This window comes from Equus asinus, chromosome 4 (genome assembly GCF_041296235.1).
Source record: "Equus asinus isolate D_3611 breed Donkey chromosome 4, EquAss-T2T_v2, whole genome shotgun sequence".
NCBI lineage: Eukaryota > Metazoa > Chordata > Mammalia > Perissodactyla > Equidae > Equus > Equus asinus.
In genome coordinates this window covers 91510890-91537190 of record NC_091793.1, presented here as the reverse complement: position 1 = coordinate 91537190, position 26301 = coordinate 91510890, and the positions used below count along the sequence as shown (strand labels likewise).

Genomic DNA, 26301 nt, shown 5'->3' with positions numbered 1-26301 from the left:
TTATGGCAGCTGCTCACATCTGCTACAAACCGTCTTCAAGAATATGACTGCAGCATGGTAAGTCTGCGAGGGAGGCTACAGAGCATTCCTCTCCAATCTTTCCAGTGAGGCTTATTACAGGGTATTATCCCCATTTCATTCCAAAGAGTCTAGATTCAAAGTCACACCAGTACGTTTTCCCCTAAAATGTGCAGTCTCCCCCAAAGACACTGAGAAGCAGGAGAAAGGCTGCATTTGCAAGGCCTGAAGGTCAGCACTGGGACAAGTGCAGGAAGGTCACTAACTGAAGCCAGACACCTGGAGTTCAGGCTCATCCAAGGTGAGAGTTGACTTTGCCCCTCACGGAAGCTCCTCCTAGAAGTTACAAAGCTGCAGTTGTAGGAGCTGCCAGTACAGGTGGTACCTCACATTGTTGGCCCCAATCCTTCCCGCTTCCTGTGTTCATGCCTTTTGCCAAGTGACATTGCAGCTCCTCCCACTAATGGAGATTAGAATAATCCCCGGCCCCTTGATTCTGGGCTTCCCTGTGACTTGCTTTGGCTGGAGGGAGCCGAGGCCTTAAGAAGCCTTGCAGATTTCCTCAGCCTTTCAGCTCTGCCATTGCCTTGGGAAGTGCTGCCCCAGGCTGGCTAGTGCCCTCAGCTCAGATCCCACATGGAGCAGCCATGAAGCAAACTGCAGGCCCAGCCAGGGCCATAGCTTGAAGCGCAGCTGCTCAGTCAAGCCTCAGCCAACCCACAACTACAAGAGCCATGATAAAAAATTGTTATTCTAAGCCACAGTGTTTTAGAGTGACTTTCACACAGTACTGGTATGCTAATAGCTAACTGATACACAGTCTAAGGAGACTGCTCATAGAAAAAACGACATGCCCTCTTCCCCCCAAAATAACTAAATTTTAATAAGTGCTTACTATGGACCAGTTTTTGTAACAGCTTTAGGGAAATTTACTCACTTATTCTTCAAAAGAACCTCATGAGACAGAAAGGATTTTTAACCCTATTTTAAAGATGAGGCAACAGATACACAGTTAAATAACCTGGCCAGAGCTGGAAGGTGATAGAGGCAGGACTCAAACTCCAGTCACCTGGATCCAGAGCCCTTGCTTATACTGTCATGCTAAACAGCCTTGCAAACCCCCTAGTCCAATCTGCCTAAAATTTTGCTGTACGTTCCCACACGATTGGGGTAAAATCCAAACAGACAAGCACATCAATAAAGTGTTCAAGGCTCTTCACAGCCCCATCCCTGCATATCTGCCCAGGCTCCTGCTCCCTCCTTCTCACCTCATTCTTCCCTCCCCTCCTCTCCCTCAAGATCTGCTCCACCTACACTTTACCAAACCTACCAACCCCCTGGTGCCTTTGACCTGCTGCTCCGTCTACCTGGAATGCCCTCTCCCTGCTTTCTGGACCACCTCTTCGTCCTCCTCTAGGACACAGGCCTGGGGTACCTCCTGCAGGAAATACTTCCTGTCCCCAAACAAGTGCAAATGGCTGCTCATCTTCAGTGTTCCCCCAGCTTCCAGAACCTTCTCTAAAGCTCACTGACCACTTTGGGCTATTAGTGTCTGCTTAGCTCTTTCCTGAGCCCAGCCACCAGCCCCCTGAGGGCAAGGCCTGAGTCTTACTCATCTTTGTCAGCCCAGTGTTTAACAAGGTGACTGGTCTCATCGTGGGAACTCAATAAAAGTTTGCTAAATTAAAAAGCGGGTAAAAAGAACAATGACATGATGGAGAAATTGATATGGAGACAGGCTATTTAAATTTTCATTATTAAATAGCAAGTTTTCATTTCTAATATACATTAATTAAACTGCTCAACACCCCTGGGTCTCCAGATATATATTCTTCAATTAAAAGAGTTCTTTCACGACAGTTTCCTCTGCCAAACCTTTCCTCCCAGGCTTATGTGTTCACCAGTGTCTTGGGACAAGTAACAAAAGGCACTATATTTGCTTGAAACAGCAGGGAAATTGAAGGCCTACTCCCTAAATGTTCACTCCTGGCAACACCAGAGTACATGTACCATGATTTCAAAAGAGATGGAGGAAAGTTTGTGGCAGAGGAAGGCACATTAGCAAGGAGTGAAAGGAAAAGATTGCCAAGACATGGCACAGATAGGTGATGACTTGATATGGAGGAGAAAAGTCCTATTTAACACAACGTAGCAAGTGGCTCTTGAGAGAGGCCCAGCTCTCAGAATCCCAACTGGCAGCTGACAGGTGGTTATTATTGCCTTAGCCTCAGAGACCCCCAGTAAAGGTTCAGGCCTCAGTGAGCTGACAGCACCTGTGGAGAGCTGACTAGGGCCACGAGGTGGAGGCTACAGCTGCCCTCAAAATCACATGGCTCCTGGGCCACTTACAATAGCCGGGTCCCACTCCTTGAGCCAAAGGGGAACTATGTTCAACAGGAGTGAAATGGTCTGTTCTTGGAGTCAGTCACCAATAAGCAGTGTTTCTGATGTTGAAGACACACGTCCCTGGTGTTTCCTGAGAAAGACGGAGAGAGGCCAGAATAATGGGTGTTCCTTGATCGCTCTCACATTCAGCTTGGACTGGATGTCGGAGTTAGAGACATTATAGACTATATATAGAAATGTAAGAACCAGGGGCCGGCCCCGTGGCCAAGTCGTTAAGTTTGCGCGCTCTGCTGCAGGTGGACCAGTGTTTCGTTGGTTCGAATCCTGGGCGAGAACATGGCACTGCTTGTCAAACCACGCTGAGACGGCGTCCCACATGCCACAACTAGAAGGACCCACAATGAAGAATATACAACTATGTACCGGGGGGGCTTTGGGGAGAAAAAGGAAAAAATAAAATCTTTAAAAAAAAGAAAAAAAAAAGAAATGTAAGAACCAGAAGATCTCTGAGATCAGGCCATCTAGTAGTTTTCAAACACTTTTCAGTGGCTGCTTTGTTCAAACAACAGCTTGCAGAAGCATAAATATGGAAGGGGAAAACTGAGGCTGCTCCCTTTGGGAGGCAGGGGCCAGGAACCCCGACTATTGGTACAGCGAAAACCTCTGAGCTGGCTTGATGCAGGCATGGGAATTTGATTTGGAATCACAAACTTAGTCTAAACCTGCATTTTGCAATACGGAAACCAGGGTTCAGAGGGGCAAAGTCACTCATCCAAGGTCACGTGTGGGAAGGCAGAAGGACCAAGAAGAGGACTCAGGTTCCTGACTGCCAGTCCAAACACTCTTTCCTCTACACTCTCCACCCCCTTTTCTAGGAACGGCCCTCCACACCCTTCCAACCCTCCCTCCCCGTTAGCTAGTCCCAGGGCCAGTCTAGGGCTTAGACTGGGGTAAAGAGAAACTTAATGGCAATATGTTTTACTGACGCATTTATCACATATAATAGGGAAAGCTCTGCCATAAACACCAATCCATCCCCTCCTCTCCCCAACCCAAACTGACCCCCAACAAGGGCAAATCATCAGAGGCTTTTCACTGACTGGAACTTGCTCAGGATTCCCTCCCCGTCCCCTTCCTTTTCTGTTGCATTCTTACAGCACCAGGTCAAATGACTGCCTGCAATGCTGCGATTCTTCAATTTGCTGGGTTCGTCCCTACACAGTATTTATATTTGGTTTTAAAATGCTGTTTGCTCCACTTTTTAATTTCATTTTAGAAGGCTGCAAGGAGAGAAGCCAACATTTAATCCTAGGGACTGGAGGGGACTTCACAAACCGCTTACAAGGCATGAATAGAGTAGTTATTTTCCTATTTCCCTTTTGATTGAATTGGCTGTGTATCACAGGCAGTAAACAGCATGAACCAGAAAGCGTTCTGCATCCTTATCTCAGCCCCTCACATAATCAAAAGAAAAAAATGTATTGTAATAAAATAGAGAAAAGGAAACTAGAACTTCATATTTGTTTAGAAGGTAATTAAACTTGAAAGGTTTGTGGTGACAATTCATTTTCTTTTGTAGCCTAAGACCATAAGGTTCACATTCCATTTTACCAGTGGAAAGATAAAAATTAACCTGATGTTATTTTAATCGTAATAATAAATAATATATAATAAAGCTAGAGTAAAGGGTTTCTTTTAAATAACAAAGTAAAAATGGAAACATGTACCACACAATTCTGATTTGACTCATTGAAAAGAACTCTGTAAACTTTTTAAAGGTGTGTTCCTATTTAATTGCTTTTGTTAATACCACTTACATTCTTTTCTGGAAAGATTTTATAGTAAGTACACAGGGATGACTTTATATGCATCCTGGTTAAGCCCCTGAATTGACAAGTTTAAAATGGATGGAGTATGCTCTTTATAAAGAAAGCTGAATGTACAATTAAACAGAACAGGAAGCCCCTCGCAAGCATTCTGGGTAACTCAGATTTGGAGTTGGATAACGTGCCTGTCCTTGTCAGTTCCACATCATAAACACTATTGGAAGGACAATGCTGAGTAGTCTCTGCAGGCAAGGTGAAACAGGAATCCTAGACGAGCCACACTGAAGATGAACACGGGGGCTGGTGTTATATTACCCCAACCAGATACAACAAATGGAACCAGGAAGTGGGCTGATCATGGAGGGCTTCCCTACAGAAAATGTTGCGCGTGTGTGTATATGATAAAATATTTCAGAGAAAGAAGAGTTGCTGATGAGAGAGAACAGGAATTGTTGAATAAGGTAAGAGGTTCCTCCTATTGAAAAATGTAGGGTTGGATAAAAGGATTTCAAAGACTCCAGTTCTAAAATTCTTTGATTCTATGAGGTAGAAAGTTAAGGTTCCATCAGCAAACAGAGACTCAAAAACCAAAGGTGAAGCCCACATCTGTCACTGTTTATTTCAGACAGGTTACTCTTTGATGGGAACCACCTGCCAAAATATTAAACTTCCTGTTTCCTGTTTGTCTCCCCCAAAAGATTTTTCCACGAGCACCCTGAGGACATGGCCTGCATTTAATTCATCTTTGTAATCCCAGCATGGTAGCTGAATCATATAGTGGGCAAGCAAAAATGTGGAAAGGCAGGATGGAAAATAGTAGGGACAGTTTAAGTTTTATTTTTAAATAATGGACATTTATATATTAGAAAATGGTGTTTGAACTCCCTGGCACCTAGATGTTACATGAATAGATTCTGCAATTAAAATATTTTTTTATTACTAACTACTATGCCAAGCCTCCTAATGCACAGGACAAAGAGAACTTTTTTGTTTGACAGTTCCTTCCCCAGGAGAAACCAGACAGAAACTCCTGCTCTATCACTCAGATTCCTGGAGTAAACAACAAAAGTCATAGAAAAATAGCATAAATAATATTGGCCATCTCATTAATCAGGAACATCAGACGGCAACAAAACAAGGATGTTTGCTGTCACCACTTCTGTCAACACTGTACTGCCACTTCTAGCCAAGGCGATTAGGAAAGAAAAAGAAATAAAAGGCATCCATATTGGAAAGAAAGAAGTAAAACTATCTCCACTTGCAGATGACATGATCTTGTATCTAGAAAACCCTAATTAACTCACTAAAAAAATATTAGAGCTAATCAAGTTCAGCAAGGTTTCAGGATACATGATCAAAACACAAGAGTCACTTGTGTTTCTATGTACTACCAACAGACAATCCAAAATTGAAATTAAGATAATTTCATTTACACTGCATTAGAAAGAATAAAATGCTCAGTAATAAATTTAACAAAAGAAGTACAAGACTTGAACACTGAAAACTGCCACACATCATTGAAAGAAATTAAAGAAGACCTAAATAACTGAAAAATCATCCCATGTTCATCATTAGAAGACCTAATATTGTTAAAATGGCAATAACTCTCAAACTGATCTACAGATTCAGTGCAATCCCTACCAAAATCTCAGCTGTTCTTTTTGCAGAAGTTAACAAACTAATCCTAAAATTCATATGGAAATATAAGGCACCCAAAATAGCCAAAACAATCTTGAAAAAGAACAAAGTTGAAAGACTTACACTTGCTGATTTCAAAACTACTACAAAAAACACTTTTGTATGGTACTGGCATAAGGATAGACACACAGATCAATGGAATAGGATTGAGAGTAAATTATATAATTTATGGGTTAATTGATTTTTGACAAAGATGCTATGACAATTAATTGGGGAAAGCATATTCTTTGCAACAAAAGGTGCTGGGACAACCAGATAGCACATGCGAAAGAATAAATTTGGATCCCTAACTCACACCATATATAAAAATTAACACAAAATAGATAAAATCTAAATGGAGATAGGTGTAAACCTTTGTGACCTTGGATTAGGCAATGGTTTCTTAGACATGACACCAAAAGCAAAAGCAAAAAAAGAAAAAGATAAACAGGACGTTATCAAAATTAAAACTCTCATGTTTCAAAGGATACTATGAAGGGAATGAAAATACAACCTATAGAATGAGAGAAAATATTTGCTAATCATACATCTGATAAGGGTCTAGTATCCAGAATACATAAAGAACTCTTACAACTCCATAATAAAAAGACAAATAACCCAATTAAAAATTGGCAATGGATTTGGGGCTGGCCCCGTGGCCGAGTGGTTAAGTTCGCGCGCTCCGCTGCAGGCGGCCCAGTGTTTCGTTGGTTCGAATCCTGGGCGCGGACATGGCACTGCTCATCAGACCACGCTGAGGCAGCGTCCCACATGCCACAGCTAGAAGAACCCACAACGAAGAATATACAACTATGTGCGGGGGGCTTTGGGGAGAAAAAGGAAAAAGTAAAATCTTTAAAAAAAAAAAATTGGCAATGGATTTGAATAGACATTTCTCCAAAGAAGATACACAAATGGCCAATAAGCATAGGAAAGATGCTCAACATCATTAGTTACCAGGAAAATGCAAGTCAAAACCACAAAGAGATACTGTGCCACACCCACTAGGATGGCTATAAGCAAAAAGATGGACAATAAAAAGTGTTGGTGAGGATGTGCAGAAATTGGAACCCTCAGACACTGCTGGTGGGAATGTAATATGGTGCAGCTGCTTTGGAAACAGTTTGGCAGTTCCTCAAAAAAAAAGAAAACCACAGAGTTACCAAACAATCCAGCAATTCCACTCCGAGGTATATATCCAATAGGATGGAAGACATATGTCCACACAAAAACTTGTAAAATGAATGTTCATAGAAGCATTTATTCACAATAGTAAAAAAATGGAAACGACCCAAATCTCCATCAAGATGAATGGATACGCAGAAATGTTGTAGTCATCCAATAGAATATTTTTCAGCCATAAAAAGGAACGAAGTACTAGTTTATGCTATAACCTTGAAGCTATGATGAACCTTAAATCTTAAAAAACCTTATGCTAAATGAAAGAAGCTAGACACAAAAAGCCACATATTGAATGACTTCATTTATATGAAATGTCCAGAACAGGCAAATCCATAGAGAGAAAGTAGATTAGTGGTTGCCAGGGGCTGAGGGAAGGAGGGAATGGGGAGTGATTGCTAGTGAGCATGAGATTTCTTTGTGGAGACATGAAAATGTTCTGGAATTAGATAGTGATGATGTTTGCACAACTTTGTGAATATACTAAAAATCACCAAATTATATACAGATCTTTGGCTTACGATGGGGTTACGCCCAGATAAACCCATCGTAAATTGAAAATATCATAAATCAAAAATGCACTTAACACACCTACCTACAGAATATCACAGCTCAGCCTAGCCTACCTTAAACATGCTCAGAACACTTATATTAGCAAATGTAAGTGTTTATATTTACATGGGCAAAATCATCTCACACAAAGCCTATTTTATAATAAAATGTTCAGCTCATGTAGTTTATTGATTACTGTACTGAAAGTGAAAAACAGAACAGTTGTCTGGGTACAGAATGGTTGTAAGTGTATCAGCTGTTTACCCTCGGGATCGCGGGGCTGACTGGGAGCTGCGGTCACTGTCACTGCCCAGCATCATGAGAGAGGATCGTACTGCACGTCACTAGCCTGGGAAAAGATCAAAATTCAACGTACAGCTTCTACTGAATGCGTATTGCTTTCACACCATCAAAAAATCAAAAAATCGTAAGTCAAACCACAGTAAGTCAGGGACCGTCTGTACTTTAAAAGGGTGAATTTTATGGCATGCATATTTATCTCAATTTTAAAATAACAATAATAATGGTGAGAGAGTTTCATATACCACTGCTGAGAATGTTCACTGGTAGACTGTCTTGGAAGAGAACTTTGCAAATGGGTATCAAATTTCACCCAATAATTCAAATTCTAAGAATTTATCCTCTGTAAATAATTATGAATGTCACAACTTTAGCTATAAAGATTATCTGCAATGTTATCTATAGTATCAAAATATTGGAAATATCCTGAAGCCATGAAAGAGATTCGTTAAACAAATTATGATACATTCATTCAATGGAAAACAAGTCAGCAATTAAAATTATGTTTATGATATATTGTTAACCAGAAAAAGAAGGATACGAAGTACAATATCCAGTATGATCCTATTTTTTTTGTTTGTTTTTTGTTTTTTTCAGGAAGATTAGCCCTGAGCTAACATCTGCTGCCAATCCTCCTCTTTTTGCTGAGGAAGACTGGCCCTGAGCTAACATCTGTGCCCATCTTCCTCTACTTTATACGTGGGACCTGTACCACAGCACGGCTTGCCAAGCAGTGCCATGTCCAAACCTGGGATCCGAGCCTGCAAACCCCAGGCCGCCAAGAAGCGGAACGTGCACACTTAACCTCTGCACCACCAGGCTGGCCCCCTATTTTTGTTTTTTTAAATTACATATGCATGTATCCATGTCTCCATGTTATAGAAATAATAGAACCAAGCTAACACTACAGCCACTAGGCACACATGGATATTTAAATTTAAATTAGTTAGAATTAATAAAAATTAAAAGTTCAGTTTCTTGGTTCCTCACTAGCCACATTTCAAGTGCTCAATAAACACAAGAGGACAGTGGCCACTGTACTGGACAGCACAAAACATTTCTATCACCACAGAAAGTTTTACTGAAATGAGCTGATATAGAAGAACACACCAAGTGGGCTTGAGGTGGTTTTTCTCTTTGTTTATGTTTATTTTTCTATAATAAATATAAGTGTTTATAATAGAAGAGTATTTTTATTTTTTTTAAAGACTCAAAGTAAACTGAAACAGGGGAGACAGAGCTATGGAGAAACAGTCCCTGGTGGCAGGCATCGCCCACCACTGCAAATCCAGGGAGTGCCTTTGATCTCGGCAGCAGAGGGGCTGGCCTCCATCTCTCTTTGCTGAGACAACACCTCTGCAGCCACTGAGCCGGGTGGCGGGGAGAAGGCAGCAGCCCCAGGCAAGAACGCCACAGATTCCACTGTTCTCACCTGAAGTTGAGGTTTTCCAGAATAACACTTCTCAGATTGTGGTACACCTTTGATGGGTTACCAGAGCGATAAAATGGCTGCTTCTGTTCACTTCGTCCAGATTTACAGTCGCCTTCTGGAGGAGATGTGCAGCCTCCTCACCTGGCCACAGCCGGAAGTCCTGCCTCTTCATATAGATTCTAAAAAGTAATCATCTCAATACTGCAGGAGGCTTGGGAAGACGCACTCTCAAACTTTAGGTGATAAAATAGATTAGTTCATCTTTCTGGAGGATGACATGGAAATATATATCTAAAGCCCCAAAAATCGTATAGCCCTCTACTCAGTTATGTCACTTCTAGAAACTCTGTTCTAAGGAAATAATCGTGGATGTGCTCTGAGATTTAGCTACAAGAATGTACATGACAAATTTGTTTATAACAGCAGAAAGCTGAGTTCAAGCTAAAAGTACAACAAGATATATCCTCATGATGAAATATTATACCAGCCACTAAAAATAATGCTATGCGGGGAATATTTAATGACATGGAAAATGTTTATAAAAGTTCAGCTAAAAAAGGAATTTTAATACAGTGTGAAAGGTATCATTTCACTGTATAATACATAATATTATAATATATATAATATATGATATAAGAATATATATACACATATATGCTTAGAAGAAATGAGAATGATTAAAATGTAAACAGTGACTATTTCTGTGTGATAGGAAAATATCTGATTGGGAGGTAATCTATTATTTTCAGTATTTTCTATAATGAACATGTATCCCCATGGTAATAAGAAGAAAATAAAAGTTACTATTGTAAAAAGATGAAATCATGATTTAAGACAGGAAATCTTTGTACACAGAACTTGAAATAAAATTATCACTACAGTTGAGTATTTATACATTTAGCTCTGGGCTTCCTGGCTGCCAAGGCAAAAAGAGAAATATAAAGAATTATACAGGTCTCCATTGTTTGATTTATCAGTTCTTCCCAGGAGATAAACAACCATCCTGGCATTAGATTCTAAAAGAAATGGATGATGTACACTTCTCAGCAACAGTGTGTTGCTATGTGCCACAATATCTATGAATATCTATTATTCAGAGCCCTCATCTTTGTTCTAAATATTCTTCTAGTTGCTTAAGAACTGTGGCCCCCATACCTTGCTGAGGAACAAATAACACACACACAGTGCCTATTATTTTCATAATGTACTTCCACCCCTATTTTCTACCACAGCAAAATAGTCCCAAAATGAATGAGATGTTTTCCATAAGATACCAATGATATATCTGGCTTTTATGCAATATTTTGATGGGTCACTTTCACTATGAACAAGAATACTCGAAGGATTGTCTCACGGATGAAGTGGGCCATGAAGAGTGGTGGCTGCAGCACACTTTAAGAAGGTGTGTTTCTTAATAATACATCTGTTTAAGAGCCCTCAGAGAAACGAAAGTAGAAAAAATTACGTCAAGGCTATGGACGGCTGCTCTAAAACTGGACAGAAGTTGCAAACAAGCAAAGCTAGAGCTCCTAGCTTTGAAACGGCTCCTGGTGAGCTGAAGCCAGCTACAATAAGAAGTGGCTTCCACAACACACACAAACGACACACGTCAGAGTCAGAGTCTCTGTAGGCTCAGACATGGGGGGTGGGGGTGAGGGGAGTTGAGCCTATTACCTTCTGTGGATGTCTATCCTTGCTACAGAAACCAGTTAAATTAGATTTTCCGCTGTACCTTTTTTTCTTTCTTTTTTTTTTTTTCCTTTGGAGGAAGATTAGCCCTGAGCTAACTACTGCCAGTCCTCCTCTTTTTGCTGAGGAAGACTGGCCCTGAGCTAACATCCGTGCCCATCTTCCTCTACTTTATATATGAGACACCTATCACAGCATGGCTTGCCAAGCAGTGCCATGTCCGCACCCGGGATCCAAACCGGCGAACCCCGGGCCACCGAGAAGAAGAATGTGCGAACTTAACCACTGCACCACTGGGCCGGGCCCTCCGCTGTATCTCACCTATGGTTTCTCTCAGATTCTATGGATCCAAGTCACTCCCAGAGAAAGCAGACATATCAGAACTTGGGAGACTACCAAAATAAATTTTTTCTCCTTCCAAATCTTCCCACTCCCAAATACCTTCCTTCTACTCCATATGTCTGATGCTTACCTTCAAGGACCAAATCAAGTCTTTCCAAACCACCTGTGTGACCTTTCTCTCATCTGTGACCTCTAAGAGCACTAACCCACTACACTTCATTGACACTCATCTTGCATGTCATGTGTCCCTAAACAGGACTTAAGTTGTGAAATATTGGTCATCTCATCCAGCACCTGCATGAGTACTCATGCATGAGGACTAAGGTAACAAGTTCATCTAGATTACCCAGTTTGTCTATTGCCCAAAGTAAATACAGGGCTATCAGGTCCTGGGTTGGTAAGTAATAGGTAAGGTTAGTAGCACAATTGTTAGCAAAGCAATGGGGCTAAAAGGCCAAAGTGTTTTGACTGGGAACATAGTTTTCTAAGATTAATTTAACAAATTAATTTTGTTGTGCTGATCCCCCTGGAGAAAAAGAATGAAATATTCTTTTTGACATCTAAGGAGTTTACAGTCTCTTGGAAAATAAATTTGCATATATAGCTAATTAGGATAATGTGTTATTAATATGAAAAAAATGGGAGGACACAAAAAAATGACAAAAGCCATCAACAATGTTTCTCAATGTTCAACGTTTCAACTTATAGCTCACTGAATTTGGGCCACATGACTAGAAATGGTGTCTAGAAAAAGACAAGGAACGCTTCCTCTACCCTTTAGTGATTGCCCACCTGTAGAGACCTGGCCTCTGGACTAGGTCATTCACATGCAGAGGGCACCACACGCTGAAGCCCACCTAGTGCATGACGCAGGCCAGGGCAGTGAGGAAGCTGAAACACAGCTAAGGAACCAGCGTTACACCAGACGCAAGAAAACTTTGAGGTGCCAGGAGAGCTGTCTTGAAACCTTTGAAAGCTTGTCTAGTGGAAGATGGGCTGGATAAGCACTTTTCATACTGCAAAAACCAACCCATTGGTGGGTCATGAAATCAATTTAGAGGTGCAAGACTTATAGTAAGTGCTGTTTCATAAAATGCTTGTCATGGATATGAGAGTTTGTGTACATGTACACACGTGAGAACACGCACCTGCACTGGGTCATGCAAACAGATCTCTTTCAAAACAGTGTGCAAGGCTATGAATTAGACAAATTATTTGCTAGATCATAGGAGGGCACATTTCAATTCAACAGAAAGAAAACACTTCTAACAAGTACAACTATCTCACAAAGGGGTGTATTATTTTGAACAGCAGAGTTTCCAGCCCCTGAAAGACTATAAGCAGCACCAAAGCCCTACATTGTCATGAGGGCATTCCTGCAAGTAATGGAAAGTTAAATAAGAACACTAAGTCTCTTCCCCATTATATGAGACTATCAGTCTAGATCACAGGCAATTAACTACCACTGAAGACACAATTAGCAGGGAAACCATTCCACAAGTCACAAGGGTTAATGTATACCGCCTGAAATTTCATATGGCCATTTATATTGGAATGGCACCTCTGTGAAAGGAAAAGTTGTCAGTGATACTTAGACCAGGGGTTCTCAACCTAGACGTACATCAGAATCACCTGGGGAGCTTTTAAAAGCTACCCATGCCTGGATCCCAATGTACATCAGTTGAAACACTGGGGCCCAAGATTTGCATCAGGTTTAATGTTTCACGGTAAGAGTTGAGAATCACTGATTTATATGTATAAAACACATAAATGACATTTTATAAGGCATAGACAGAAGGAAAACAGTATCAGGATTTTACATGAAGATCACACAAAGAGCGAGCTAGAAAACATCAAATCAAGGCTTTGATTTCTGCTCAGAGTATAAAGAGCTGAAAAGAGGATCTTCCCTTGCTTACAACAAATAAAAAGCCAGATAAACTGCAAGTTCATAACATTCTTCAGTCCATTAGACAACTGAGGTCACAGAGGTGCAAAGCAGCCCAAAATCTAAGAACAAGGCATCTGCAGGAAGAGACAAGACAGGAGCACGTGTTTACCTGAGTTACCTGAGGCAGAGGCACTCAGACATTGGCTAACAAGCATCAAGTAAACAACAATGGAATACTTCTGGGAGAGTTGACAGGACACGGAGATAAGCCACTCTGAGGCACAGTGCAAGAAGACCTAAGGCTGACAATGAAACAGACATTGAGAAAGGCTCTTCAGCAAATCAGTCCCAACTCTAAACTCAAAATATCACAAGAGGAACTTGCATTCTGTGGTGCACTAGGATAACCATACCAACAACAAACCTCAAATCCAGTTCAACTCGTGATTAGGCTGACCAACCAAACACACTAAAGGCCTAGTAGAAATAGAAAGTCATGCCCATTTCCAGGCGTAAAAACTACTTATGTCGGTCCCTAATGTCCTGCACAAGATATCTAGTTCTCAAGAAAACATTACAGGGCATACAAAAAGCAAGAAAAAAACAACACTGTGAAGAGACATAGCAATTAACAGAACCAGACTCAGATATGACACAGATGTTGAAGCTATCAGACACAAAATCTAAAACAATCATAATTAATTATAAAAGACCCTAATAGAAAGGGTGAGCAACATGAAAGATCAAATGAATAACTGTAACAGAGAGATAGAAACTATAAGAGAGAATCAAATGGAAATGCTTGAAAGACTAAACACAGTAATAGAAAGAATGCTTTCAAAAGGCATTCTTCCAATTTGACACAGCCAAGGAAAGAATCAGTGAACTTGAAAAATAGGTCAATAGAAATTACCCAAACTAAAACAACAAAGAAGAATGAAACAAAAAAAGTGCCCAACTGCTGTGGAACAACACCAAAAATTGTAAACTAAGTATAATCAAAATTTCAGAAGGAGAAAAGAAAGAGAATGGGGCAGAAGAAATATTTGAAGAAATAATTGCTGAGAATTTTCTAAAATTAATGACAGATACCAAACCACAGACCCAAGAAGCTCAAGAACACCAAGCAGGATAAACACCAAGCACATGCATGCATGTGTACACACACACACGCACGCACGCACGCACACACCCCTAGGCAGGTCAAATTCAAACAGCTAAAAACCAAAGACAAAAAGAAAATCTTGAATGCAGTGGGAGGAAAATAAAACATTAAATACAAAGGAACAAAGATTAGAATTATAGAAGGCATCTTGTCAGAAGGCATGCAAGTAAGAAGACAATGAAACAACATCTTTGAAGTGCTGAAAGAAAAAAAAAATGTTAACCAGAATTCTATACCCAGTGAAAATATCTTTCAACAATGAAGGAGAAATAAAGTCAGCCATAGCAAACAAAAACTGAGAGAATTCAGTGCCAGGAGACCTAAACTACAAGAAATGCTAAATGAAGTTTTTCAGGCAGCAGGAATACAATGCCAGACAGAAACGTGGATCTGCACAAACAAATGAAGAGTGCTGGAAATGGAATAAATGAAAGTCAAATAAAATTCATCTTTTGCTTATTTTTAATTGCTTTAAAAGATAACTGAGGGGCCAGCCCAGTGGCACAGCAGTTAAGTTCACACGTTCTGCTTCTTGGCAACCCAGGGTTCGCCGGTTCGGATCCCAGGTGCGGACATGGCACTGCTTGGCAAAAACCATGCTGTGGTAGGCATCCCACATATAAAGTAGAGAAGTAGAGGAAGATGGGCATGGATGTTAGCTCAGGGCCAGTCTTCCTCAGCAAAAAGAGGAGGACTGGCAGTAGTTAGCTCAGGGCTAATCTGCCTCAAAAAAAAAGATAACTGAATGCTTAAAGGAAGAGTCAGCAAACTATGGCCTGCAAGCCAAATCCAGCCCATAGTCTGTTTTAGTATGACCCATGAGCTAAGAATGGTTTCTATATTTTTAAAGTGTTGTTTAAAAAAAGAAGCAGCATATGCAACATAGACGATATGTGGTCTCAAAGCCTATAATATTTACTTTCTAACCCTTTACAGAAAAAGTTTGCTGACCCATGGTCTAAAGTAAAAATAGCAGCAATGTTTTGTTTACAGCATATATAAAAGAAAAATGATAATAAAAATAGCACAAAGGATAGAAGAAAAGGACTGGGGACATACTGCTGAAGGGCCTTAGACCACACATGAAACATTCCCTTGAGACATCCTCTTGACCTATATGTTTTCCCTGAAAGTAGATTCTGATTAATACATTAATTTTTATGTTAATATATAAATTACATATTTATATTTAAAAATTATATATTTATAGATATACATTATATATTATATATAAATTATATCTTTATATATATCTATCTCTCACTAAAAAATGCTAAAGAAACATAAATAAGGAGTCCATTTTGAAGATAAAAGGGACTCATAAAAAATGCAAGTAATAAGAAAAAAACAAAAAGAAAAAAGGAACTAATGGAACAAACAGAAAAGAACTAGCAGGATGGCAGATTTTAATTAGGCCAGATCAATATCATAGTAAATGTGAATGATCTAACAACACTAATTAAAAAACAGATATTGTCAGATTGGTTAAAAGAGTAAGACCCAACTATATGAGGTCTACCAAAAAACCCACCTTAAATATAAAGACATAGATAGGTTAAAAGTAAAAGAACAAAAAATATATAGAACGGAAACACTAACTGAAAGAAAGCTGGAGTAGCTGTACTATTAACAAACAAAGTAGATTCCAAAACAAGGAATGCTAACAGGGATAAAGAGGAATATTCTACAACAAGAAATTGATCAGTTCTCCAAGAGGACATAACAATCCTACATGTGCTTGCACTTAAGAACAGATGGTCAAAATACATGAAGCAAAAAGTGCTAAAACAATAGAAAAATCTATAATTGTATCTGGAGACTCTAACATTTCTGTTATTGATAAAATAAATAGACAGAAAACAAGTAAAGACACAGAAGATCTGAACAACGCTATCAAACAACTTGACCTAATATTTCCGAAACATTCTACCCAATGATGGCAGAACACACATCCTTTTCAACTGCACCTTGAACATTTACCAAGATAGACCATGTTCTTGGCCATAAAACAAATGTGAACAAGTTTAAAAGAATAGAAATCATGCAAATTATAGTGTGGGATAATAATAGAATTAAACTAGAAATCAACAACAAAAAGATTTCTGGGAAATTCCCAAATACTTGAAAATGAAATGGCATACTTTGAAATAACACATGGGTCAAGAGGAAGTCTCAAGGGAAATTTTTCAATATTTTAATTTTAAATAAATGAAAATGAAAATACACATATCAAAATTGTGGAATGCAGCTAAATCAGTGGTTGGACAGAAATTTATAGCATTAAGTGCTTATACTAAAACAGAAGAAAAATCTCAGATTGGCAATGTAAGCTTACCCCTTAAGAAAATGGGAGAGAAAATTAAACCCAAAGCAAGGAGGAGGGAAATAATAAAGATAAAAACAGAAATAAATAAAATTGAAAATAGAAAAATAACAGACAAAATTAATGAAACCAAAATCTAGATCTTTGAAAAAAAAAATCAATAAAATTGATGAACTTCTAGACAGACTAAGTAAGAAAAGGATTGCAAATGCAAATGACCAGTATCAGGAAAGAGAGAACATACTACAGACTCCACAGACATGAAACAGATAATATGAGAGTACCACAAACAATGTTATATCCATAAATTTGACAACTTAGGTAAAGTAGACCAATTCTTTGAAAGATATAAACTACCCAAACTTATCAAGAAGAAACAGGTAACCTGAATTATCCTCTATCTATTAAAGGAATTAATTTTGTAGTTAAAAACCTTCCATCAAAGAAAACTCGAGGACCAAATGGTTTCACTGATGAATTCTATCAAATATTGAAGAAATAATACCAATCCTACACTGTCTCTTCCAAAAGTATATCACAACCAAGCAGAAGTTTATCCCACACATATAAGGCAGGTTCAACACTGAAAATCAATCCGTGTAATTCACCATATTAAATATGAAGAAAAAAATCAGTGGATCCTGTCAATAGATGGAGAAAAGGCACTCAACAAAATTCAAAAATCTATCCATAATAAAAACTCTCAGTAAACTAGGAATACACGGGAAATTCCTTAATGTCACAGGGCATCTACAAAAAACCTCAGCTAACATCATACTTAAGAGTGAAAGATTGTTTCCCCCTTATGATAAGAAATAAGGCAAGGATGTTCTCTCCCACCACTCCTATTTAAAATTGTGCTGACGAGCCAGGCCATTGGTGCAGTGGTTAAGTTCGCACATTCTACTTCAGCAGCCCAGGGTTCGCCAGTTCTGATCCTGCGTGTGAACCTACACACCACTTGTCAAGCCAGGCTGTGGCAGCGTCCCACATATAAAACAGAGGAATATGGGCACAGATGTTAGCTCAGTGCCAGTCTTCCTTGGCAAAAAAAAGAGGATTGGTGGCAGATGTTAGCTCAGGGCTAATGTTCCTCAAAAATTAATTAATTAATTAATAATAAATAAAAAATAAAATTGTGCTGAAATTCCTACACAGTGCAATAAGGCAAAAAAGAAAAAGAAATAAAAAGCATCTAGACTGGAAAGGAAGAAATAAAATTGCCTTTATTCACAGATGACATGATTGTCTATGTAAAAAATTCCAAAGAACAAAGAATAAAGCTCCCAGAAAAAATAAATAAGTGGCTTTAGCAAGGCAACAGAATAATATGTCTTTATACAAAAATCAATTGTATTTCTATATACTAGCAACAACAGCAACCCCAAAAACGAAATACTTAAGTCTAAAGCTAACAAAACATGTGCATGATTGATGACAGAAAGATCAAAAAAGACAAATAAATGAAAAGAGAAGATACATCATGTTCATGAATTGGAAGACTCAATATTGTAAATATGTCAGTTCTTCATAAATTAATCTATAGATGCAATGCAATCTCATTCAAAATCCCAGCAGGATTTTTTGTAGGTATTGACAAGCTGAATCTACAATTGATACAGAAAGGAAAAGCAACCAGAAGAGTCATAACAATTCTGAAAAAGAATAAAGTTGGAGGACTTATACTACCTGCTTTCAATACTTATCATATATTCAGAATAATCAAGACAGTGTAGTATTAGCACAAAGCAGACATTTAGATCAATGCAATAAAACTGAGAGTCCAGAAATAGACCCTTATGTTTATGGCCAATTGATTTTCAACAAGAGTAAAGACAATTCAACAGGGAAAGGATAGTCTTTTCAACAAATGGTGCTGGAACAACTGGACTTCCATATGCAAAAACAAAAATTTCCAAGCCAGCCCTGACGGTCTAGTGGTTTAGTTCCCAGGTGCAGAATAACACCTGTCAGTAGCCATGCTGTGGTGGTGGCTCACATAGAAGAACTAGAAGGACCTAGAACTAGAATATACAACTATGCACTGGAGCTTTGAGGAGGGGAAAAAAAAAAGAGGAAGATTGGCAACTGATGTTAGCTTAAGGCGAATCTTTCCCAAAAAACATTTCTTTGACTTGTACATTTATACAAAAATTAACCCAAAATGGATCATAGGTCTAAGTATAAAAACATAAAACTACGAAACTTTTAGAAGAAAACAGAAAATTTTCAAGATTTTTGGTTAGACAAAGAATTATTAGATAAAACAACAAAACTTTGATCCACAAAAAGATTGATAAATTGCTTTATCAAAGTTAAAAAATTTTTTTGCCCTGAGAAAAACACTGTTATGAGAATAAAAAAAAAAATAGAGCACAGACTGGGAGAAATTATTTGCAAATCACATTTCTGACAAAGGACATATATCCAGATTATGTAAAGAACTCTCAAAACTCTACAATAAGAAAACAAACAACCCAATAAAATCAGATAATCAAGATTACCTCTGCATAAAACTTCCATGCTATAAATTTTCATTTGAATTGGTATATTTTTCCCAGTCAGTTACAGGTCCAAACATAACTTTTCTCCAATTTTCATTTGTACCATATTATTTGACCCTGGAATTAGACTTTTGATCTCTGTTAACCTTTGATGCACTTTGTATTGATCTAAAAAGAAAAAAAATTGAGTTTCCTTTGAACTCAGGAGATAAATTTCATATACATGTTTAGTAATGAGACTATCTTTCTTATCAAATAAAATTGGCTCTCTAAACTCTAAAAAAGTTATAACTTCCTGAAGCATCAAAATTTATTTTCTCTCCTTTTAAATAATGAGCCCTGAGCATGACTCACCACGTTTTTAATCATCATACTTCCTTCTTCCCCTGCTACCAAAACTAAACAATTCTGGAACATAATGATGAAAGAAATGACCTTTATTTTCCCTTTGCTCATATTTCTTCCCTATTTCTCATCACCTGTTACCATGTTTTGTAAGTTATTGTAAATCATGTTTGAGAACAATGAGAGGTATAACAAACAAAGAGTCTCTGCATGAAAGAAATCCTTTAAGATCAAGTTATTCAATATGTAACCCTATTCTTCAAGTGAACGGCTGTCTTTTTTTGCCCAATATCATACACGTTCAGGCCATATTTCTCGACTAGAAACTAGAGAGAGGATAAACCTTGAAGATTTCCAGCACTAGGCCCAGCTTGTTTCCAACTACTGCATTTTTCTCTTAACCTATTTTATTTTTCATTATAGTATTTCTCATCACCTGACATATGAGCTAAAACATAAACACGTCTCCTTCCAGTAGATTGTAAGCTCCATGAGAACAGAGACTGTCTTTCTTGTGTCCCAGAAAAGTGTCTGGCACAGAGTAGATGATCAATAAATTTTGTGACTGACTGCCTGCCCAAGGCTTCTAGAGATTCATTCCCTCACACTCTTCCAGCGATCCCGGCCAGCCTGTGGCAGTACTGCTGATGAAAACAAAACATGCGGCCTTCCACTCTCTCCTTTCTTCCAGGATTAGTGACCAGGGCTTTTTGCCAATTTCTGTGCTAACTAGATATTGAGGATGGAGACTGATGAAGAGTAGCATCCCTGGTTGCCCCATCTAGCTCCAAATGTCCACCAGTGTCCATGACATCAAATGGAAAGAGAAAGCAGAACTCACCTCATGCTTTGGATGAAAACAGGCTAAAGGATCTAAAAGCAGCAGACAGCAGAGGCTGGTTTCCTACTAAGAACAGCCACAGAGGATTCACCCACTGCACTTCTTGTCAGCTGAACTGTTTTCTAGTCCAGGATCTACCACTAACTGCATCTTCCCCAAGTCCCAGCCTGTTAGTTTGAAGACGTCATAATACTGAAGTGAAGACAGAACAAGCAAGTGTTCTCAAGATGGGGCATGGGAGAAGATGAAGGGAGGTGCTGGGGACAGGTGGGGCCTGGGAGGCACAGCAGAACCATCTGTGAGGCTTTTGCAAACTACACATGGCCCCTCCCAAACCCCTCCACTCTAATCCCCACCTACAGAATCAACACCATAGAGCGAGCCACTGCTGCTGTTACTAATGGAAAGATGAAAAACTCTGAAAAAGTTTTCCAGGTTTTGAGTGTAAGTTCTCTGAGGAATGAAACCAAGATGGACCCTTCTTAGTGATACCCAGAGTGGTATCTAACACAGGTACTCCTGTCTCTACCACAGCTCCAACCTCAGCTCCTTTCCTCCTCTCAGCCACACCCTGTACTTCTATTGTACTCAGCTCCTCCTGACTGCCCATATAGGCCATGCATTCCATTATCTGTCACCACCTCTGGGAGACACGGTTGACTGCCTACCTAACAGCCAGACAGGCCGTCTCACTTTCTTCCTTGCTAACCGAACTCTGATTTTGTTCAGATATGGGGCTCCATGTGTTCAGGGCAGGTGAGCCCCTCCCCCAGCTCCAGAAGATTGCTTGGCCAAAACAATCAGAGCCACCCTCTTCTCCTTCGCCAGTGTCTGGTTTAGGGTGGGCATGTGACCATTTCGGCCAATGGCACCTGGCCAAATGCACAGGGAATTTCTGGGGAATTTTGTCCTTTGTTATCTAGAGAAACACTGAGAAGCAAGCCCTGTCCCTCCCTTTCTGCTTCGAACATTATCACCCGAAGGTCTGATGGAGCTCGAGACACCCTGTGGCAGGGCAGGGAAAAATCAAAAGAATCTTCCAGAAGTCAACCTAGAGCTGTGACCACTTTGAACCACCTACCTCCAGACTTCTTAAGCAAAATTGTAATGTAAGCTAAATAAAGTTACTTACAACAGAAAGTGCCCTAACTCATATCCTACCACATGGCCTGGGAAGTCCCTTCAACTCTAGTTTTCTCCCAGAGCAGCCCTCCTCACCTCCAATTTAGAGGTCAACTATGGCTTCCTTGGGAAGTCTTCACGACAACCCTAGACAGTTAAGCAGTCCCAGGCACTGTTATCTGCACATCTTCCAAACAGACTGTAAGTTTCGCAAAAGCAAGCATTTTCACCTGGCAGAGGTCCTGCCATACGCTGGGCATTTATTAAGTCTGAGTGAATGAAAGAATGAACATGCAGGATGCCTTCCATGCATTGGATAAAGACTTGATGACTGACAGAGCATGGCACCCAGGCTGTGTACACTCTACTATAGACTTACTTTAGGAGGCTGTGAGAAAAGGCAGAGATAGTGCAAGGGACATGTCCTATTTTTATCTACCCAGAATGCAGACTTCTCATTCAGAGCTGCCCCTCCCCAATCCCCAGCAGCTGGGGTAGGACTGTGTATCACAGTGGTTGAACTGATCCCCCGAGGCATGGTGGCACCTGGGTAAAGTACCCACTCCTATCACAGAAACTCACTCCCTATCCACTGAGATGGCTTGGCCCCACTTTGGTCTAGTATATTGATAAGATTTGCTATAAGGATGGAGGAGATGAAAAAAGAGAAAGACTCTCCCCACCCCATCCCCTCTCTCTGAAAGAGCCGATAAGCCTGAAGGTGCCGGTGCTATTTATCACTCCATACTAAGAAGCAGTCAACACAGAGGAAAAAGGAGCAAAGATGTATGAAAGACAGACAGAGCCCTGCAACTTTATACAAGCCCCCAGATCCAGCTATGCCTGAAGCTAAACCCTCAGCCTTTTCATTTATGTGACCCAATCAATTTCTACATTGCATAAGGCAATTTTCAAGCGACCAAAATCCAACCCAAAGAAAAGAATTCTGACAAACACAGTCAGTACTGATGAGAGCAGGCTGACAACACCCTTTCTGTCTATAGGGCCTGTGCCCCAGCACCTCTCAATCTTGGCTTCTAGAATGGTGCCAGGAACTAAGACAACCTGGAGGAGCCCTAGCCATGAACAAGTCAGAGTGCTAAAGAATGCCCACCCACTGCAGAAAACACACCACCACCACCGCAGTTCCCTCCTAAAGGAGGGTAATCGGAGCCTCCTGGATCTCCCTTCTGTCCAGAAATGTAGGGGGACCTCTCGCAGGCATAAAGTGTTACAGTAACACAGAGGGGGGGAAATGCTGAAAACTTTCATCCAGCATTGTGCTATGTACTTTACAAACCTCTTATAACTTAAGGCTGTTCTAATGATTATAATACCCGTTTGACCTTTGAGGAAACTGAGGATCAGCGAAGTTAAGTAACTTGCTCAAGGTCACACAGCTAGTGACTAGAATTTAGACACCATTCTAGACTTCCTCCACTTTCTCATGCTGATTGCCAGACCCTGGGAGATGGACAGCACCCCTCCACGTTCACCCCCATGACGCCCCAGGGCACACAGCCCTGCAGCCTTACAACCTAAGGACCCTGGAGTCAGGCAGCCTCGCACACTCAGCGTTTCGGCAGCCCCAGGTAACTAACCCATGGGTAGGTCGTTTATTCCTCACCAACACCAAAAGTAAAGAGCCGGGCAGAGGGAGCAGCGGCTCCGGCGCGGGCCCGATGGGAAACGCTGCAGAGGGCGAGGCGGGGGCCCGCTCTCGGCTCCTCCATCGGCCTTGAACCCCCCACCTCAGCTCCGTGCTCGCCCCGGCAGTCCGGCCCCCAGCCTCCCCTCTCCCACCAGCGCCGCCGCACCGGTGCCTCCGCGGCGCTCCGGGCACTCACAGACCGCGCGGCCCCCGCCTGCCCGCCCCCGCCTCCTGCCCCCATGGCCGCAGTCGTTCGCCCCCGGGCGGCCACCGGCCCCCAGCCCCTCCGCCGCGCCGCGGCCCCGCGCCCCCCGCCGCCCCCGGCCGCCCGCTCGCTCACCTGCGCCGCCCGCACCGCCGGGCCTCGCGGTGCTCCTGCCGGCCGGCGCTGGCTGCGGCCGCGCGGGGCGGGGCGGGCGCGGCTCCTCCCCGGCCCGAGCCACCTGGGCGCCCGGGGGGGCCGGGCCGGGGACAGGGCGCCCCTTCCGCCCGCGGGCGGCCCCGGGCCAGGCTCCTCTGCGACACCTCAGGGTCCTCCGCGGGGTTGAAGGGAGCCCGCGCGGCCGCTGCAAGAGGTGACACCTGGGACGGGTCATGCTGGGGAGGCGGCAGGGAGCCAAGCCCGGCCTGTCTGCACCCAACCTGGTCCGCTCAGGAAATGCAACTCGGAGCGAGGGGCGGCGTTCGGCCGAGCGCGAAGACCCGGGGCAGCCAAGCCCTTTCTCTGCGGGATGTAGAAACTGAGGACCGAGCCCTGGGGTGGAAGTGATCCGGCCAAAAGCAAGTTATTCAGGACTGGAGGAACTCAGACAGGCCTTTTCCGACCATTCCACCTCACCTCACCCCACCCCTCTAATAATTCTCGCCCTTTTTTAATAATGGCTTTAAGCTGTAAATAAGATCACTCCAGAGTGAGTCCTCCCCACCTCTAGACGGTAAGCCCCAGGCCCGGCGGAAACCTCACCTGTCCACTGTTGGATCGCCAGAGCCTTGAACAAACTCAGGACAGAGCGGGGGCTCGGTAAATACCCGATGAACAAATGAGGTGTGGGCCAGTCTTTCGAGTCCAGCCTCCTGCTGGTCCTCCCAGGCCAGAGTTGTTCCAGCATCACTCCCACTTCATCAGGGAGAGCTCAGAGTCAAGCTGCCTGGCTTCCAGGCCACCTGTCGTCTCTGTACTGCTTACCTGCCCTCCTGGTGCCAGCCAGTCGGCTGGCCTGTGGAAGGTCTAACTCCCAGGGCACCTTTGTAAGCTATCAAGCAAACCTTTAACTTCTCAAAATGTCACAGGCAGAGGAACTAAGAAATATATCACTGTCCTACCAGCCTTGCGCTGTGGAAACACAGCCCAGAGTACGGGTGATGGACCCAAGATCCCACAGCTGGTAGCAGAGCTGAATCTGGGGCCCTGGAGGTGCTAGTAGGAGCTCTGGCCGGGAAGTCTTGACTGGGGTCAGAACTTCTGCTAAAATGGGACTTGGGTTTGGTCTGAGATCTCTACTCCATGATCTTTCCAGGTCTCTCAGAGGTCACGTGTGACATGAGCCACTTGGATTTACTGAGGCCCTGACAGTTTCAAAAATAGATGTATCAAAATAGAATGGAAAGAATGTGGTATATTTTTTTAAGTGTTCCATTGAACAAATGAATGGCCTTAACACACACACACACACACACACAAGAAGTGTAATGCTGCTACTCACACGTTAATTTTAAGACTTATTAAAGAAACCCATTCCAAGTGCACTACAGGAAATGCTGTACAACTTTAAAGTTATATGGAGAACATTCCTTCTTATAACTATTTCAACACACTTCTATGACTGCATATTAAACTTCAAAGGCCATAATTGGAGGCTGTCTGTTAAGGTGAGGTCAAGGCCAAGTGGCCTGCTCCACCCTCCCCCCAACAACAGGCTCAACACTCTCTAGGCTTGGACCCCCACCGCCCATCATCAGTGCCTCCTGCACAGATGAGTGTTTACGATGTGGTGTTGCCTGGCTGTCTGCTTCACACTGGGCAAGGCCAACCTGGAAAAAAGTTGCAGAGGATGCCCCACCCAGGTGGGCCCTACTCCAGTGCACTCCCTCTATGGCGTATGGGGAGGCTGGTGCCCCAGGGAGGGTCTGTGGAGGGGCCTGCCATTGGAACTGCCACTTGCACCAGCAGGTGGGGCTGAGCTCGGGAGCCCCTCCGGGTCTAACCCACAGAAGTGAGCCCAGCCCTTCTCGTGTGTTGGTTTCAGTCAGTGGAGCATGTGATCTTCTGTGATTTAGGATCCTCCCACTCTGTGTAATCTTGGCTGGGCCAACCTGCTTAGTGATGCCACCCAGACTGGCCTGGGAATCATCAGGAAGACACAAGTTCCGCCCTGGTGTTCAAGTTCTCTCTGTCTGTGTCTGTCTATCTGTCTCTCTCTCCCCTGGGCTTACCGAATAGCCCTGGGCATGTTCCTCAGTTGTGCATTTCTCCCACTTAGGAAACGTGCAGGCATGAAATCAGAAAGGGCTCTGCTTGAAGTTCTCTCCTTGAAAGGGGTATCTGAAATATGCTCTGATACCATTGTGAGGCAAAGGGAAATAATGCACGTGAAGTGCTTGAACGCAGCCCCAGCACAAGGCATCTGCTCAATGACCGGTGCTCTTACCATCATTATTGTGGCTCAGACTGGCAGCACGAAGAGAGCCAGCTGATATCCGATAGACATTAAAGTCCTGAAACTAGGGACAAAACCATTGAGAGACTTCTTAAGAATCTAGAATGAATTAATTAATCCTTGTAAATAACTGTGTGTGTGTCACTATTTTCTGCTGGTCCGTGAAAAAATTATATATATATATATATATATATATATATATATATATAATTTTTCTTTAAGATTGGCATCTGAGCTAACATCCATTGCCAATCTTTTTTTTTTTCTTCTCCCCAAAGACCTCCAGTACATAGCTGTGTATTCTGGTTGCAGGCCCTTCTGGTTGTGTTATGTGGGACGCCACCTCAGCATGGCCCAACAAGCAGTGCCATGTCCTCTCACAGGATCCAAACTGGAGAAACTCCAGGCCACTGAAGCAGAGCGTGTGAGCCCAACCACTCG

The 26301-nt window shown here is 41.9% G+C and overlaps 1 protein-coding gene across 35 annotated transcripts in view; it reads right to left on the bottom strand.

Annotated features, from left to right (window-relative positions):
• LYPD6B (LY6/PLAUR domain containing 6B) overlaps positions 1-24740 on the bottom strand; it is a 170962-nt gene extending 146222 nt beyond the window's left edge. For 8 of the 35 annotated variants that reach the window (XM_044768948.2, XM_070507684.1, XM_044768954.2 and 5 more), the window contains exon 1: positions 23544-23679. The gene's annotated coding sequence lies outside the window, so the exon portion shown is untranslated. Of the gene's footprint in view, positions 1-23543; positions 23682-24167 lie in introns of those variants that run through there. The other 27 variants (XM_070507688.1, XM_070507686.1, XM_044768944.2 and 24 more) reach the window with 17 other exon arrangements.
• Between the last annotated feature and the right edge of the window lie 1561 nt (positions 24741-26301).